Raw genomic sequence first — 19747 nt, forward strand, 5'->3', positions numbered from 1 at the left:
TTTGAAAGTTACTATTGGATCTGCTTCCATCAACCTTTCACACACAGCTTGGCTCAGTTGGTGTCAATACTACCTCTGATTAGGGTCACAACCCTCTGCGGGGAACTGAGCTGATAATGCGGTGCAGTACTGTGGGAGTGCTGTTGGTTGGGGGTGCTGTCTTTTGGAAAATATATTACAATGAGTCTTTGTGCTTCGGTCAGAGGAGTGGGGAGTTCGCCCATCTCCTGCTCGATATTCCTTCTTCAACCATCAACACTAAACAACAGACCGTTTGGCTATTTGGGTGCAAATTAGCGACTACGTAACAGCAATAATCACCATTTTAAACGTAAAAAGTTCTTGGGGTGTTTTAAAAACACCCGTTTCTCCTACTCCCAGCCCACGCCAAAAAAGCTGGAAAACTGAAATGAGTGTTGGGCATAATATGGTTTAGATCAAACATGTGTTGGAAAGTTTGATCTGGTCGGCTTTAGGACCACGGGGAATCTTTAGTTCCCGATTGAAACAGCGTGCGTTCGTGAACAGGAGACGGGAATTCACCAATAAAACCTTCGAGCGCCATTCTCGCTCAAGGCAGGACAGCAAAGGGAAAATCACACTATTCCTTCACTTGAATCATCTAGCCAAAGGATTCAGACACGGCGCTGACGGGGTTTAAATCCCATTTGTTCATCGATTTTCCAAGGATCTGTCATTGATATTCTCATGGAAAGAATCCTCATTCTGGGAGTATTGGCTTTGTCCAGCAGGTGCCTCTCGCTTCCTGATCTCAAACTCCAGCGGTAACTGAGGACAGACGGTAAGAACTTTAGCAGATTCCTGAGCATACCTCTGTTCCTCGGGGAGATTTGCAAGGTTGGCGATTAGAGAGCTGAATGCGTATTTAGTGCATTTCTGGTAACTGGGCTGCATATTCCCTTTCCATATCAAGCCGTTTACCAGTATCTATTGACAGCCGAAAGAAAGTTTTCTGTTAACTGTAGTTAATGTTAGTATAGAAAAAATATTTCTATCACAGCAAAAAAACAAATCAGAATGAAGTGTTATGATAATATGGGATGTAACCGTGTATCTGTGTGTTTTTTGTATAATCTGTGGATCGATCTGAGATGTTTACTCTGCAATAGTGCACATCTATATTCAGTGTATGTGGTTAGGTCTGTATCTATGTTCTTCTGTATGTGCAGTTTTATGTCGGTATATATATCCTTGTCTGCGCTTATTACTGTGTAAATGTATGTTTATGTTTGCATTCGTTCATGTACTTGTCTGTCCGTGTTTCCATGTATATTTGAGTGTGTATGTGGATGGGTGTTTGTGAACATAGCTTTGCAATGGACCGATTAGGAAAGGGTGCTGTGTCTCCTGTGGCGTTCAATTTTAAAACCGAGTGCTTCATCGGAAGGCCGCTGTCGGTTTAAATTATAGACGTCAGTTGCTAACCAATAAACTGATCTTGGTGTTGAAATTTGTACTGACCATACATTGGCCGTGGTGTTAACCACAGAGCTGAGCGGCCGCTAACTTTGGAGCTGACCGTGGTGTTGAACATAGCGCAGAGCGGCCGTGACCTATGGGGCTGTCCATTTAGCTGAACACAGCAGAGCGGCGGCTAACTATGGAACTGGCCATGGTGCTGAACATAGCGCGGAGTGTCCGCGAACGATGGAGCTCACCATGGTGCTGAATATAGTGCTGAGCGGCCCCTAACTATGGAGTTGACCATGGTGCAGACCATCCATAAACCACAGTGCGATCCGTGGTGCTCGCCGAGGTGCTGAAACCAGCACCCCCTCTTCGCTCGAATACCCCAGACCTGCCCTTTTCACTACTGGAGCTGAGCATTTGCCATCACATAATCAGAAATAGATGGTTAAACACACTGTTATTGATAATTTTATTAATACATTATCTGCTTATTATTGATGCAGATTTTGAAGAGGGTAGAAAACTTGAATCTATAAATTTAAACATCACAAATTATTTTCAAATTGATCAGAATCCTTTTGGGAACTAACCACGGATGCAACTGCAGGTCATTTCATATCGGGAAGGGAGAGAAGGTACTGCACAAAACGGAGTATTTATTGGAGTAGTTTGCGAGTACATTGTCTCTGGAAATGGAACTGGGCTTTCTTGTTCTGAATATAGCGTAGCTGTGTTTCGCATAATTTTACACGTTGTTATAATTAGCACACGAGTGATATAAAAATACTCCAGTTGCAAGCAGCAGCCACTACACAGTTCTCATAGTGTCCCGCCTATTTATAGTTCCCACGGCTGTTGTCTCTATATCTTATTTGGTGGACTATTTGTTATTATGGCGTAAGGGTTATTTAGGTGTGTGCGAGTGTTTAGATACAAGCCTATATATTATTTGTGTCCTTGCATTTATCATTCGTTAGCCTGCTGAGCATTTCAAGTGTTACATGTTAGTATTCCTTGTGTAATCCCATTGGTTAAGGAACAGATGGGCAGGGCAAGTAGAAGACAGGGGTTAAAATCTGAAAGTGAAGCAATATTTATGCCCGCATATATCCGTCGCAAGGCTATTTTTAGTCATGGTCTAATAGCAGACTCATCATTTAACCTTTTGGGGGTACGAGTAACACATGAATAACAATTGAACAGGATATGAGGAGTTGTTTAAGATGATAATGCAATCATTGTCTCTGGATCCATTATCTTTTGGTAATTCCGGTTTACATTCTGATTGAACACAATCTGTTCTTTAGATTGTAGACGGCATATGAATATCGGGAATTGGTGCTGAGAGGGAAATTGCATTAAATGATACTGTTTCCGCGCTGTGGGTGATTTTCCCGCTATTGAAGATGCGGGTTAAATGGGGCCGAGCAGAAAATAGCAACTGCAACATCCACTGAGCTTTGAAAAGCATTTTCTGCCCTGCGATCATTGACCTTATTAGCACTAACAACCTGCTGTTAGTTAATTGCCCACTGTTAATAAATGCCAATTAAGGGCTTGTCCAGGGATACTCATGGTAATTTGAGCTGTATTGGGCTGGGTGAAATAACTTCTTTAACGGGAGCCCATGCGCCTTGGTTGAGTCAGAATTATGTTTAATATCAGCAGTAATGGTGTTTGTGATTAGATTCGAATTTTGAAATTGTTGGTGCCCTAAATCAGACAGTTACTAATAAGCATTCTGGACAACATAACATTCAATTAATTATATTTATTGTGCACCAAAGTGTGGAAACCTAATGTTCCACACAGAGGGTATATGTAGACCTGATGGTGAAAGCCATATTTTACAACGCAGATTTCGCATCACAAAAACAAGGCATTGTCTCAAAAGGTTGGGCCCCCTGTCACTATCTTCTTCATCTGATCTTATAATAATATCATCATCTTTATTACTGTCACAATTCGGCTTACATTAACACTGCAATGAAGTTACTGTGAAAATCCCTTCTTCGCCACACTCCAGCACTTGTTCGGGTACACTGAGGGAGAATTCAGAATGTCCAAATTACCTAACAGCGCATCTTTCGGGAGTTGTGACAGGAAACCGGAGCACCCGGAAGAAACCCACGCAGACACGGGAATACGTTCAGATTCCACTCAGACAGTGACCCAAGCTGGGAATCGAATCTGGGACCCTGGTGCTGTGAGGCAACAGTGCTAACCACTATGCTACTGTGCTGCCCATATCAGCATATCCTTCAAACATTTTCTCATTCATGCTCCTATCCAGCTGTCTCTTAAGTGAAGCTATGATATTTAAAGTTATAAAATTATAGAATGGTTACAGAACAGAAGGAGATCATTCAGCCCATCACAGCTGTGCCAGCTTCCTTTAAGAGTTGCTCCCATACTCATACTCATGTACCTTTTCACCATCTCCCTGCAATATTGTTCCTCTTGAGATAATTATCCAATTCCCTTTTGAAAGCCATGGCTGAATCTGTCTCCACCATACTCTCAGGCAGCACACATCTGATCCCAACCACTCACTGTATTTAAAATTTTCCTCATAAGAACATAAGAACTAGGAGCAGGAGTAGGCCATCTGGCCCCTCGAACCTGCTCCGCCATTTAATGAGATCATGGCTGATCTTTGTGGACTCAGCTCCACTTTCCGGCCCGAACATCATAACCCTTAATCCCTTTATTCTTCAAAAAACTATCTATCTTTATCTTAAAAACATTTAATGAAGGAGCCGCAACTGCTTCACTGGGCAAGGAATTCCATAGATTCACAACCCTTTGGGTGAAGAAGTTCCTCCTAACCTCAGTCCTGAATCTACTTCCCTTTATTTTGAGGCTATGCCCCCTAGTTTTGCTTTCACCCACCAGTGGAAATATCCCACCCGCATCTATCCTATCTATTCCCTTCATAATTTTATACGTTTCTATAAGATCCTCCCGCATCCTTCTAAATTCCAACGAGTACAGTCCCAGTCTACTCAACCTCTCCTCGTAATCCAACCCCTTCAGCTCTGGGATTAACCTAATGAATCTCCTCTGCACACCCTCCAACGCCAGTTCGTCCTTTCTCAGGTAAGGAGACCAAAACTGAACACAATACTCCAGGTGTGGTTCACTAACACCTTATACAATTGCAGCATAACCTCCCTAGTCTTAAACTCCATCCCTCCAACAATGAAGCACAAAATTCCATTTGCCTTCTTAATCACCTGTTGCACCTGTAAACCAACTTTCTGAGACTCATGCACTAGCACACCCAGGTCTCTCTGCACAGCGACATTTTAAAATATTTTATCATTTAAATAATAATCCCTTTTGCTATTATTCCTACCAAAATGGATAACCTCACATTTCTCAACATTGTATTCCATCTGCCAGACCCTAGCCCATTCACTTAACCTATCCAAATCCCTCTGCAGACTTCCGGTATCCTCTGCACTTTTTGCTTTACCACTCATCTTAGTGTCGTCTGAAAACTTGGACACAATGCACTTGGTCCCCAACTCCAAATCATCTTTGTAAATTGTGAACAATTGTGGGCCCAACACTGAACCCTGAGTGACACCAGTAGCTCCTGATTGCCAACCAGAGAAACACCCATTAATCCCCACTCTTTGCTTTCTATTAATGAACCAATCCTCTATCCATCCTACTACTTTCCCCTTAATGCCATGCATCTTTATCTTATGCAGCAATCTTTTGTGTGGCACCTTGTCAAAAGCGTTCTGGAAATCTAGATATACCACATCCATTGGCTCCCCGTTATCCACTGCCCTCAAACAATTCCACTAAATTAGTTAGGCACGACCTGCCCTTTATGAACCCATGCTGCGTCTGCCCAATGGGACAATTACCATCCAGATGCCTCGCTATTTCTTCCTTGATGATAGATTCCAGCATTTTCCCTACTACCGAAGTTAAGCTAACTGGCCTATAATTACCCACTTTCTGCCTACCTCCTTTTTTAAACAGTGGTGTCATGTTTGCTAATTTCCAATCCGCCGGGACCACCCCAGAGTCTAGTTAATTTTGGGAAATTATCACTAGTGCATTTGCAATTTCTCTAGTCATCTCTCTTAGCACTCTGGGATGCATTCCATCAGGGCCGGGTGACTTGTCTACCTTTAGCCCCATTAGCTTGCCCATCACTACTTCCTTAGTGATAATAATCATCTCAAGGTCCTCAGCTGTCATAGCCTGATTTCCATCAGTAACTGGCATGTTATTTGTGTCTTCCACTGTGAAGATCGACCCAAAAAACCTGTTCAGTTCCTCAGCCATTTCCTCATCTCCCATTATTAAATCTCCCTTCTCATCCTCTAAAGGACCAATATTTACCTTAGCCACTCATTTTTCTTTTATATATTTGTAGAAACTTTTACTGTCTGTTTTTATATTCTGAGCAAGTTTACTCTCATAATCTATCTTACTCTTTTTCTATAGCTTTTTTAGTAGCTTTCTGTTGCCCCCTACAAATTTCCCAGTCCTCTAGTCTCCCACTAATCTTTGCCACTTTGTATGCTTTTTCCTTCAATTTGATACTCTCCCTTATTTCATTAGATATCCACGGTCGATTTTCCCTCTTTCTACCGTACTTCCTTTTTGTTGGTAAAAACCTTTGCTGAGCACTGTGAAAAATCGCTTGGAAAGTTCTCCACTGTTCCTCAACTGTTTCACCATAAAGTCTTTGCTCCCAGTCTATCTTAGCTAGCTCTCTCTCATCCCATTGTAATCTCCTTTGTTTAAGCACAAAACACTAGTATTTGATTTTACCTTCTCACCCACCATCTGTATTTTAAATTCCACCATATTGTGATCGCTCCTTCCGAGAGGATCCCTAACTATGAGATCATTAATCAATCCTATCTGATTACACAGGACCAGATCTAGGACCGCTTGTTCCCTTGTACGTTCTATTACATACTGTTCTAGGAAACTATCGTGGATACATTCTATAAACTCCTCCTCAAGGCTGCCTTGACCAACCTGGTTAAACCAATCGACATTAAAGATTAAAATCCCCCATGATAACTGCTGTACCATTTCTACATGCATCAGTTTCTTTGTTTATTGCCTGCCCCACCATAATGTTACTATTTGGTGGCCGACAGACCACTCCTATTAGTGACTTTTTCACTTTACTATTCCTGTTTTCCACCCAAATGGATTCAACCTTATCCTCCATAGCACCGATGTCATCCCTTACTATTGCCCAGATGTCATCCTTAAATAACAGAGCTACACCACCTCCTTTACCATCCACTCTGTCCTTCCGAATAGTTTGATAACCTTGGATATTTAACTCCCAGTCGTGACCATCCTTTAACCACCTTTCAGTAATGGCCACTAAATCATAGTCATTCACGATGATTTGCGCCATCAACTCATTTACCTTATTCCGAATACTACGAGCAATCAGGTAAAATACGCTTATGGTGGCTTTTATACCTCTGTTTTGAATCTTAACACCTTGATCAGTAACCTCTCCTAAGTTATTTTTCCTCTCAACGTTTCTCCTAATTTTCCTTGTTGTTGAACCCATATCTTCATGTAACAACCTACCGCATCGCTTTCCATTTCTGTTTAAACTTCCCGTTTTATTCCTTTTAGTATTACTGGGCCTATTCACTGTGATCCCCTCATTCACTGTACCTTGTACTGTCACCCTTTTTGATTTTTGACTATGGCTTCTCTGCCTTACACTTTCCCCCTTACTGCCTTTTGTTTCTGCCCTTGTTTTACTACCTTCCGACTTCCTGCATCGTTTCCCACCCCCCTGCCACATTAGTTTAAACACTCCCCAACCGCTCTAGCAAATAGCCCCCCTAGGACATCAGTTCCAGTCCTGCCCAGGTGTAACCCGTATAGTTTGTACAGGTCCCACCTCCCCCAGAACCGGACCCAATGCCCCAGGAATCTGAAACACTCCCCCTGACACCATCCCTTCAGCCACGTATTCATCCTATTTATCCTGTCATTTCTACTCTGACTAGCACGTGGCACCGGTAGTAATCCTGAGATCACTACCTTCGAGGTCCGATTTCTTAACTTCCTTCCTAGTTCCCTGTATTCTGCTTTTAGGACCTCATCCCTTTTTTTACCTATGTTGTTTGTACCGATGTGTACCACGACCACTGGCTGTTCACCCTCCCCATCCAGAATGTCCTGTACCTGCTCCGAGACATCCTTGACCCTAGCACCAGGGAGGCAACATACCATCCTGGAGTCTCGTTTGCGGCCACAGAAAGGCCTGTCTATTCCCCTTACAATTGAATCCCCTATAACTATTGCACTGTCACACTTATCACCCCTCCCCTCTGCAGCAGAACCAACCGTGGTGCCACAAGTTTGGCTGTTGCTGTTATGTTACCTCTGTTACCTCTGGTTCTTTTGTCAATCACTTTAAATCGCTGTCCTCTTGTTCTTTACTCTTCCAGCAATAGGAGCAATTCACCTCCATCTATTCTGTCTAGCCCCCTTATGATTTCCGACTCCTTTATCAAATCTTCTCTCAATCTTCTTTTCTTTAAAGACAACAGCTCCAGCTTCTCCAACCAACCCATCCAACTGAACTCTCATTTGCAGAACCATTCTCACAAAGCTTTTTTGCACCCTTTCCCATCTGTGCTGATGTGGGTGGTGCCCAGAATGGGAGACAGTACTCCAGTTGGGATTGACTGAGTTTTTTACTAAGGTTCATCATAACTAGCTTTTATGCTCTATGTCTGTATTTATAAAGCCCAGAATGCTGTATGTCATATGAGCTGCTTTCTCACCCTGCGCTGTCATCTTCAACAATGTGTGCACTGTTGCCCTTTAACACTGCATCCTTTATTTTTTATTGCCAAAATGTATCACTTCACACTTTTGTGTGTCAGATTTCATCTGCAACATGTTGGACCATTACACCAGCCTGTCAATGCCCTCTTGAGGTCTATCACTACCTTTCTCACAGTTCACAGTACATACATTTTTTCAAACTTTCAAAGTTTTAAATTGTTGTTACGACACCCTTGGCTAGTGCATGGTCAGTTCCAACCCCACAGACTCCAGAGTCTCAACACAATTGAATTAACCAATAATTCATATAAAGTTTCTGAGATCTTTAACCCTTGGCTGCTACAATGACTAACAGGCACCAGATTTGTAAGTAAAACACAATAACTGTTTATTTATAATGAGAGATAAGATATGCAACAATTATGAAAGAATATTAGCCAGCTAACTTATTACTCCTCCCTTTTACTGCCCCACCCTCTACCCAAACATACATAAGACAGACACACATAAGGAGAGGAAAAGGAGTAAAATGATAGGTATTAAAATGGAAGAAAAATAGATGAATGTCCTTGTAACTGATATTGAAGTTGTTGTAGCAGCTATCGTCCCAGGACGTGGATTGTTGAAACCATCAGGTAGATTGCTAATGAGGTTCCTCAGGCAGTAACATTCAGGCAGCTCTCTCAGGCTGTGGGATCCCCTCTAGGGAGTTGCGTTAACTTGTATTAATCTGGCCTTCACATGAAAGATCCACCTCAGGTCTATTTAATTCTGACTTGCTTCCACCTCCACCAGATTAGCTATCGCCTCACTGAGCTAAGACTATTGTTCGCCACATGAGAGTTTCAAAAGGGTTTCAAATTACCCACCATGCCTGCAGCAAATGCTGGACTGCATTTTCCTGCAGGTTAAACTGCCTGCGCAAAGAGAAAGGCTTTTTCTTCAGGTGTTTAAGAGATCATCAGGTAAGAGAGAGATCAGAGCTGTGGCCCTCTGGGTTCTTGATCAAAAAAATGAAACTGCTGTTGAGAATGAGGTCTGCCGGCCTTTGCAAAACATTCTGTAATAGACAACACCAATCAGCATCGAGCATTAGTTAAGACTTGTGAATTTTAAACAGCTGATTGACTGCCAGCCAAGTCCATCAAGATGAGTCAGCACCGATGTCAGCACAATAGCACAGGCTGCTGAAGGTTCATTGTTTTAATTAAATGACAAGTCCATCTTAAAGGCATATGCCCCAGTAATTGTCCAGGTCCAAAAATTATGAAAGCTAAAAAGCACAAGAATTACAAAGGAAAACAAAGGACAGTTAGGGATTTACATGAGGACCCTTACATTACGTCCTACACCTCAAGTTTAACTCATTAATATAGATCAAAGGGACTTGGAAGTCCTTGTTCATGATTCTCTTAAGGTTAATGTGTAGGTTCAGTCGGCAGTTAAGAAGGTAAATGCAATGTTAGCATTCATGTCAAGGGGGCTAGAATACAAGGCCAGGGATGCACTTCTGAAGCTGTATAAGGCTCTGGTCAGACCCCATTTGGAGTATTGTGAGCAGTGTATCTAAGGAAAGATGTGCTGGCTTTGGAAAGGGTCCAGAGGAGATTCACAAGAATGATCCCTGGAATGAACAGCTTGTCATATGAGGAACGGTTGAGGACTCTGGGTCTGTACTCATTGGAGTTTCGAAGGATCAGGGGGGGATTTTATTGAAACATACAGGATACTGCGAGGCTAGGACAGAGTGGACGTGGAGAGGATGTTTCCACTTGTAGGAAAAACTAGAAGCAGAGGACACAATCTCAGAGTAAAGGGACAATCCTTTAAAACAGAGATGGAGGAGGAATTTCTTCAGCCAGAGGGTGGTGAATCTGTGGAACTCTTTGCCGCTGCAGGCTGTGGAGGCCAAATCACTTAATGCCTTTAAGACAGTGATAGATAGGTTCTTGATTAATAAGGGAATCAGGGGTTATGGGGAGAAGGCAGGAGAATGGGGATGAGAACAATATCAGCCATGATTGAATGGCAGAGCAGACTCGATGGGCCGAGTGGCCTAATTTTGCTTCTATGTCTTATGGTCTTATGAAGAAAAGCTGTGGTCTTAATACCAACCTCTGGAGAACCCAACTATATATCTTCCTCCAGTTTGAAAAACAACCATTCACTGCTAATCTTGCTTTCCTGTCATTCAGTCATTGATAAGAAATCCATGCCATCACTGTCCCTTTTATTCCACAGAGTTCAACTTTGCTGATTATCCTGTTATGTGGCACTTTATCAAACTCCTTTTGGAAGTATATGAATACTAATTGCTTTATCCTCATCAACACTCTTTGTTAGTTCATTGAAAAACTCAAACAATTTGGTTAATCATCATTACCCAGGGTCTCTGGATTACTAGTCCAGTGACAAAACCACTATGCCACCGCCTCTTGTGTGAAGAGACTTTTTAAGAAGCAACAGTATGAAAGATGAAGAGAAGCCTGTGGTGCTCTAGGAGAAAGTGTCACTGGTTGAAATCATCTTGCAGTGTTATGCTAGCTCTTTGTAATTGTTTTAAATATTTAATTAAACAAGTCTCTCCATTGTATATCTTCGCAACATAATTAACATGTCACTAACAGCTGGCCTATTGTACATACTCAGTAGTGTAATGGTACCTCCACTGTTTCTTATCTAACCAAATCGATTCTCCCCTTAACTCTTCTAGGATATCCTCCCTCTCCAACATTATAATATTATCATTAGACATAGAATTTACAGTGCAGAAGGAGGCCATTCGGCCCATTGAGTCTGCACCGGCTCTTGGAAAGAGCACCCTACCCAAGGTCCACACCTCCACCCTATCCCCATAACCCAGTAATCCCACCTAATCCCCATAACTCAGTAACCCCACCCAACACTAAGGGCAATTTTGGACACTATGGGCAATTTAGCATGGCCAATCCACCTAACCCGCACATCTTTGGACTGTGGGAGGAAACCGGAACACCCGGAGGAAACCCACGCACACACGGGGGGAATGTGCAGACTCCGCACAGACAGTGACCCAAGCCGGGAATCGAACCTAGGATCCTGGATCTGTGAAGCAATTGTGTTATCCACAATGCTACCGTGCTGCCCACTTTTTTAAATAGATTTTGTTTCAAGATCTGGAACAACTACGACAACCTGTACACCACTTTTTAAATAAGCGGCATTCCAATTTTAAAAATTAATTTCCTGGATGTGGGTATCGCCGACTGGGTCAGCATTTATTGACCATCCCTAGTTGTCCTCGCAGTTGGTGGTGAGCAGCATTCTTGAACTGCTGCAGTCCTTGTTGTGTAGGTACACCCACTGTGCTGTGAGGGAGGGAGTTCCAGGATTTTCACCCCTCTTTTTTCCTGACTGCCACTATCCTTCCTGAACACCTTGTATCCAGAAATACCCAGACATTGATCCTAGTTGAGTTCCAGTGCAACCTGTCCAGCCTGTACATATAGCATCTCCCTCCGAACTCAGCCTGCTTCTTAATCTCTTTCCTAGCTCTCTAAAATCTGCCTGCAGGACCTAATTTCTCTTTACGCCTATTTATTGGTGCCTATGTGGACTACAATTGCTGGCTTTTCACACCCTACCACCCCCCTCCAACCATCTGAGTACTCTGCATTCAGTGACAGCCTTGACTATGGCATCAGTGAGGCAACATAGCATCATGTTTATAGCATCATAACAATCTGCCTGTTGCCCTAACTATCACATCTCCTGTCATGATTGCTTGTCCACTATACCTCCCAACCCAGCAAATGCCCCCTCCCACCCCACAACATTGTATAATCAGCTGTTGTTCCACGGACCTTTCTCTGGCTGCTCTCCCCAGAGAAACCCATCACTCTCAGGGAATACTGATTGGAGGCCAAGACACATTTAAGAGACTCCTACACTGCCTGTGTGGTCCTCTTTGACTGCCTGGCAATCACGCATTCCTTCTCTGTCTGCATAACTTTAAGCTGCCGAGTGACCACATCCAGAAAAGTGCTATCTACAAAACTCTTGACTTCATGGATGCATTGCAATGATGCCAACTGTGAACTTCCAGAATCCAGAGCTCCAATCGCTCCAGCCGAAGACATTTGCTATACACGTGATTGTCCAGGACACGAGGTGTGCCTGGATTTACAACAAGGAACAGAATGAGAAATGTCCTGGAGATCCCACAGGGAACAGGTTGAGAGGAATTCTGGTATTCCCACATGGAACAGAATTTGCTCAAACTACTCTTATGTGGTAACAAGTTCTAAATTCTCACCACCTTCTGAGTAAAGATTTTTATCCGAATCACATTTTGGATTTATTAGTAACTATCTTATATGTATGATCTCTAGTATTTGACTCCCTCGCAAGTGGAAATATTTTGTGTAAATTTTGTTTCCCAACATTATATAAATGGCTTCTAATAGGTGGATTTACTGTGTTCTGCATGTACACTCCCAAGGCCTATTGTACAAATTCTCTTTTTGAAATCTGTGTGTCTTAGACTACTTCTAATTTTTCTAATAGCCTCAGTGGTTGGGGGCTGTTTTCATTGAACAATGTAGGGAAATATCTGTGTCTACTATGATGAAATCTGGTGCAAAATTATCCACCCCCAGAGCTTCCTGAGATGTTATTTCACCAGTATCTAAAATTTAGATTTGATATCATAGTCTAATAATTGAACTAGGTTTGATATTTGAATAGAAAATGGCCTGAGGGAACTGTGAAGCAACATTAGATACAGTGAAATACAACAAATAATGAATAAGGATTTATGAGTAATATATTTTGTTTGACAAACTCCAATCAAACTCTGATATAATTGAATTACTCGGTTGGGGGATTCAGTAGATTTAATTTAATTTAAGCTAAAGCTTCGATAAAATACTCCAAAAAGTATTTAAAAATTAATAGAAGTATTTGGATTAGGCTTTCAAAGTTGGTGGGTCACTGGTTCAAAGTTACAAAGCGTACTTTTTAAGGAAAGAACTTTTCAATGGTGTTATGGACAAGAGGGTGGGTTAAGGTAAACAGCCTAGATTTCACCTTCCACTACCCCTCCATAAACAGAAAGGTGTTTCTTGATGTTTAATTCTCTCCTTTACAAGTGGTGGCACACTCTTCCCAGCCCTTAGCTTTGGAGGGTTCCAGTCCCCAAATGTATAACCTACGCTGCAAACTTGAGATGAGACAAAACAAAAGGGTTGGTTTATTTAACACACGACAAAATGTGGAAAAGGGTTTTCGCAACATCCACCCCTCTATGCACTCATACAATAAAAGTGGGGAAAGGGAAAGAAAGGGGTAAAGAACAATAAAGATACAAGTAATGGTTTTACGTGAGTCCAGAATCCAGAATCAAAAGTCTAATGGGGTGCTTCTTCAGAGGGTAGGTTGGTTGAGTGTCGCTGGGTGATCCAACTTTCCAGAAATGAGGCTTCCATGAGGGGAAAAGGCGTGAAGAGTTGAATTAGACGTGAAAGAACCAGTTACAGTATTTCAGTAATTTACAGTGTAGATGAGGGCTAGGCGATTGTACCTGGACAGAGTTCCTTCTGCTGCCACCTGTTCGATGGTAAGATGGTAGACAGCAACAAGCCATTTGCTTGGAGTTCTGTTCTGTTCAGAGGTCAAAACAATGACTGAAGAAAAGATCCAACAGATTATTAATCAAAGGAATTCAGACAGCTCAAGTCTTGATCATGTGATAGTGTGGATTCGAGTTGACCAACAAGACCCTTGGTTGAAACCCATTGTGTTTTGGAGCAGGTAACATCCAGGCCATTAATCCCACATTGAATATTAGGAGTCACAAACAGCTGCCTTTGTCTTTGGAGACACATAGGTGTCAGGATTCTCTGTTTCCCACTGCTGCGATTGGGAATCCCGATTGGGGGGAGAATGGAGCATTGGCCAAAAAATGGGATCGGTGCCAGGAGGCAGACCTATTCCCATTCTCCGCTCCCCCACTGCCAGCTGTAGTGTGCACCGGCGCAAATATGCAAATCGCCGATTTGCACACACTTCAATGTGATCAACAGGCTGGAAGCCTGATTCTCCAGCCCCATTATGCTCCACTCCTCCCAGATGGGAGTCATGCATGTGTGATTTGGTGAGAGTATTGACAAGCGGGGCCCCGGCACCATGGCCTGTGAGAGGGGAGCAAGGAGGTAAGAAAACATCGTACATTTTTACATTATTCAGGCTTGCCGGTGTATGCCTGGAGCTCCGGGACTAGTGGGGACCAACTTGGAGGCAAGTGTGTGGTCTCAGGGTGTCCTTCTTGGATTGGTGTGCCCTGGCCAAAACTCCCATTGCTGCTCTAAAAGCTTTGCAACCCACCCCTTAGGTGTAACTTACAAGCTCCTGACTGTTGAGACTGTTGACTGCTGCCAGTATCCAGGAAATGCTCTGATGTCTCCTGATCATGTGGAAACCCATCCAGCCCACCCAGTTGAAGACCCTCATGTCTCAGCAGTGTAATCAAGAGGATGGGTGTGGCCATGAACAATTGCCAGACCACCAGGTGTTGACACTCCTCATTGCACTGCTTAGATGCAAAGCTCCAAACCAGAGGAAACAGGGGATTAACAGAGTTAACCCCAAACAAAGGACACATGCACTGGTGCCCCGGAACACTCCCTGGCACACTACCACACTCAGAGTAACAGAGTAACTCAGAGTTTTTCTCCCCCGTTTTCACCACTACCACTTGGGCTCTCCAGGGGCTGTTGCTGGTCTCGATGATACCTTCCCGCAGCAGCCGCTGGACCTCAGACCTGATGAAGGTCCTGTCCTGGGCGCTGTACCGTCTGCTCCTGGTGGCGATGGGTTTGCAATGCGGGTTGAGGTTTGCAAACAGAGAAGGCAGATCGACCTTAAGGGCCGTGAGGCCGCAGACCGTAAAGGGTGGTAGGGGCCCGCCAAATTTCAGGGTACGGCTCTAGAGGTTGCACTGGAAGTCCAGGCCAAGTAGCAAGGCACTGCAGAGGTCGGGGAGGAGATAGAGCCTGAAGCCGCTGAACTCTACACCCTGAAAGGTGAGTGCAACGGTGCAGTACCCCCGGATTGCCACGGAGTGGGATCCGGAGGCCAGGGAGATTCTTTGGTTAATGGGGTGTACCGAGAGGGAGCAGCGCCTTACCGTATCGGGGTGGATGAAGCTCTCAGTGCTCCCAGAGTCCAGAAGGCAGGATATCTCATGCCCGTCGCCTTCACCTTTGTCGACGCGGTCGCGAGGTTGTGCGGTCGGGACTGGTCGATTATGACGGAGACGCGGCTGGTCGTTGGCAGTTGCAGGCGATGAGCAGCCCGTTGAGGTGCCCGACGGGCAGGGGTCCTGAGGCGGGGAAGATGGCGGCACCCACGGGCCGCACGTGTCCTGGGGCAGGCAAGATGGCTCCGCTCATTGGTTGTGAGGCAAGCAAGATGGCGGCGCCCACGGGCCGCAGGTGTTGTGCGGGGAGCAAGATGCCACACGTGCTCTGAGGCGAGGAAATGGCGGTGCCCACTGGCCGCATGTGGGGGGTGCAGGGACAATAGCGGCGATTGAGCGGGCCTGGCACACTGCAGCGAAATGTCCTTTCTTGCCGCAGGCCTTGCAGAGCGTGCTCCTTGCCGGGCAGTGCTGCCGGGGGTGTTTTGTCTGTCCGCAGAAGTAGCACTTGGGTCCCCTGGGGTTGGTCGGCTGCCATGCGGTCCAGGCGTGGGGTTGGTTGGGGGCTGTCTCTGATGGGGTTCTCGATGGGGTGGCCGCTGGCGGTGTCCACGATGCCCAGGAGGGGTGGGCCGTGGGGTCGGGGGCATACGCCTGTACGGTGCGTGAGGCGATTGTGAGCGAGAGCGCTAGTTTCTTGGTCGCCGCGAGGTCATGCATAGCCCCTTCTAAGAGGCGCTGGCGGATGTAGGCCGACCCTATGCCCGTAATGAACATGTCTCTCATTAGCAGGGTAGAATGTTCAGCGGCCTAAACGGCCTGGCAATCACAATCTCACCAGGGCGAGCAGGGTGCGCCAGAAATCTTCCACAGACTCACCGGGAAGTTGGTGCCGCGTGGACAGGAGGTGCCTGGCATACATCTTGTTGGTCTGCTGAGCGTAATTCTCCTTCAGTAGCACCATGGCTTCTGCGTAGGTAGGTGTGTCCTGGATGAGGGGAAAGCCATCGAAGTTCAGCCGCGTGTACAGAACCTTGAGCTTCTGTGCTTCTGGGATTGGGTCTGTCGCAGATCCGATGTAAGCTTCAAAGCAAGCTAGCCAATGTGCAAAGTCCTTTTTGGCGTTGTCTGCTTGAGGATGCAGCTGCTGGCGATCCGGCTTGATGCGGAGGTCCATCTTTGTAAAATCTTTGTGTAATAAATTGATGCACTATCAATTACGACGAGATGAGAGTAGAGAGTAATCGAGGCTTTATTACACAGAGATGTGTGGCCTCCTACAGCTGCTGCCAAAATGGCTGCAGTTCAGAGAGCTCACACATTTATTTTTTAAAAAATTTAAAAAAAAAATAAATTTAGAGTACCCAATTCATTTTTTTCAATTAATGGGCAATTTAGCGTGGTCAATCCACCTAACCAGCACATCTTTGGGTTGTGGGGGTGAAACCCACGCAAATACGGGGAGAATGTGCAAAGTCCACACGGACAGTGACTCAGAGCCGGGATTGAACCTGGGACCTCGGTGGCGTGAAGCAACAGGGCAAACCCACTGCGCCACCGTGCTGCCCCAGCACACACATTTATACTCCGCCTACTGGGTGGAGCCAGCAGGCAGGGATCTACCCCTGTACCTGTAGTACAGGGGTCTTACCGTAATACCCTCGTATGCAGTGCAGTATATACAATATTATACAACAGTGGTGACTACCACAATGTCATTTTAAGTGCTCATCCAAGTACTTTTTAAATATTGTGAGTTTACCAACAAAAAGGAAGGACGGTAGAAAGAGGGAAAATCGACCGTGGATATCTAAGGAAATAAGGGAGAGTATCAAATTGAAGGAAAAAGCATACAAAGTAGCAAAGATTAGTGGGAGACTAGAGGACTGGGAAATCATTAGGGGGCAACAGAAAGCTACTAAAAAAGCTATAAAGAAGAGTAAGATAGATTACGAGAGTAAACTTGCTCAGAATATAAAAACAGATAGTAAAAGTTTCTACAAATATATAAAACAAAAAAGAGTGGCTAAGGTAAATATTGGTCCTTTAGAGGATGAGAAGGGAGATTTAATAATGGGAGATGAGGAAATGGCTGAGGAACTGAACAGGTTTTTTGGGTCGGTTTTCACAGTGGAAGACACAAATAACATGCCAGTGACTGATGGAAATGAGGCTATGACAGGTGAGGACCTTGAGAGGATTGTTATCACCAAGGAGGTAGTGATGGGCAAGCTAATGGGGCTAAAGGTAGACAAGTCTCCTGGACCTGATGGAATGCATCCCAGAGTGCTAAAAGAGATGGCTAGGGAAATTGCAAATGCACTAGTGATAATTTACGAAAATTCACTAGACTCTGGGGTGGTCCCGGCGGATTGGAAATTTGCAAACGTGACACCACTGTTTAAAAAAGGAGGTAGGCAGAAAGCGGGTAATTCTAGGCCAGTGAGCTTAACTTCGGTAGTAGGGAAGATGCTGGAATCTATCATCAAGGAAGAAATAGCGAGGCATCTGGATGGAAATTGTCCCATTGGGCAGACACAGCATGAGTTTATAAAGGGCAGGTCATGCCTAACTAATTTAGTGGAATTTTTTGAGGACATTACCAGTGCGGTAGATAACGGGGAGCCAATGGATGTGGTATATCTGGATTTCCAGAAAGTCTTTGACAAGGTGCCACACAAAAGGTTGCTGCATAAGATAAAAATGCATGGCATTAAGGGTAAAGTAGTAGCATGGATAGAGGATTGGTTAATTAATAGAAAGCAAAGAGTGGGGATTAATGGGTGTTACTCTGGTTGGCAATCAGTAGCTAGTGGTGTCCCTCAGGGATCAGTGTTGGGCCCACAACTGTTCACAATTTACATAGATGATTTGGAGTTGGGGTCCAAGGGCAATGTGTCCAAGTTTGCAGACGACACTAAGATAAGTGGTAAAGCAAATAGTGCAGAGGATACTGGACGTCTGCAGAGGGATTTGGATAGGTTAAGTGAATGGGCTAGGGTCTGGCAGATGGAATACAATGTTGACAAATGTGAGGTTATCCATTTTGGTAGGAATAACAGCAAAAGGGATTATTATTTAAATGATAAAATATTAAAACATGCTGCTGTGCAGAGGTGTGCTAGTGCATGAGTCTCAAAACGTTGGTTTACAGGTGCAACAGGTGATTAAGAAGGCAAATGGAATGTTGTCCTTCATTGCTAGAGGGATGGAGTTTAAGACTGGGGAGGTTATGCTGCAATTGTATAAGGTGTTATTGAGGCCACACCTGGAGTATTGTGTTCAGTTTTGGTCTCCTTACTTGAGAAAGGACGTACTGGCACTGGAGGGTGTGCAGAGGAGATTCACTAGGTTAATCCCAGAGCTGAAGGGGTTGGATTACGAGGAGAGGTTGAGTAGACTGGGACTGTACTCGTTGGAATTTAGAAGGATGAGGGTGGATCTTATAGAAACATATAAAATTATGAAGGGAATAGATAGGATAGATGCGGGCAGGTAGTTTCCACTGGCGGGTGAAAGCAGAACTAGGGGGCATAGCCTCAAAATAAGGGGAAGTAGATTTAGGACTGAGTTTAGGAGGAACTTCTTCACCCAAAGGGTTGTGAATCTATGGAATTCCTTGCCCAATGAAGCAGTTGAGGCTCCTTCATTAAATGTTTTTTCGATAAAGATAGATAGTTTTTTGAAGAATAAAGGGATTAAGGGTTATGGTGTTCGGGCTGGAAAGTGGAGCTGAGTCCACAAAAGATCAGCCATGATCTCATTGAATGGTGGAGCAGGCTCGAGGGGCCAGGTGGCCTACTCCTGCTTCTAGTTCTTATGTTCCTGCCTGAACTACCCTCCCTCCCAGGATGAAATATGATCAACCATCCCAGGTTTGTATTGATTGATCCATCGTTCAGAGTCGTCACACATAATAAGGAACAAAACAATCTGGGCAGGTTGGCAGAATGGGCCACAAAGGGAGCTTTGCTATTAATACTAAAAAATCAATTGATGGAGGTGGCGGGTGTCATACAATGAAATGCAAAATAAATGTGAGGCAGTTAGAGGAAATGGCGTGGGAAGAGGAGACATTCTTAAATTGTCAGTGCAATGTACAGTGATGTCGAGATAACACATGTCCAAACTGGGCTATGCACAACATTTGTGTCATGTTCAACCCAGCAGAGTAAGTGTTAAACCATTTATTATATCCATCATCTGAAGTACTTAATCCCACTTCACAGGATCACTTCACCCACAGCTCTACTTCACCCACACTCCTCCAAAACTCTTACTTATGTTTTCAATCAAATCTAGATCTGATTTCTTCATTTACCTTCCTGTGGG

The 19747-nt window shown here is 44.3% G+C and overlaps 1 protein-coding gene across 1 annotated transcript in view; it reads left to right on the forward strand.

The window, feature by feature from the left end:
• Positions 1–595: 595 nt before the first annotated feature.
• LOC140386673 (ras-like protein family member 10B) overlaps positions 596–19747 on the forward strand; it is a 257826-nt gene continuing 238674 nt past the window's right edge. Inside the window, exon 1 of the mRNA XM_072469216.1 lies at positions 596–802. The gene's annotated coding sequence lies outside the window, so the exon portion shown is untranslated. The remainder of the gene's footprint in view (positions 803–19747) is intronic.

Source organism: Scyliorhinus torazame, chromosome 12 (genome assembly GCF_047496885.1).
Source record: "Scyliorhinus torazame isolate Kashiwa2021f chromosome 12, sScyTor2.1, whole genome shotgun sequence".
Taxonomy (NCBI): Eukaryota; Metazoa; Chordata; class Chondrichthyes; order Carcharhiniformes; family Scyliorhinidae; genus Scyliorhinus; species Scyliorhinus torazame.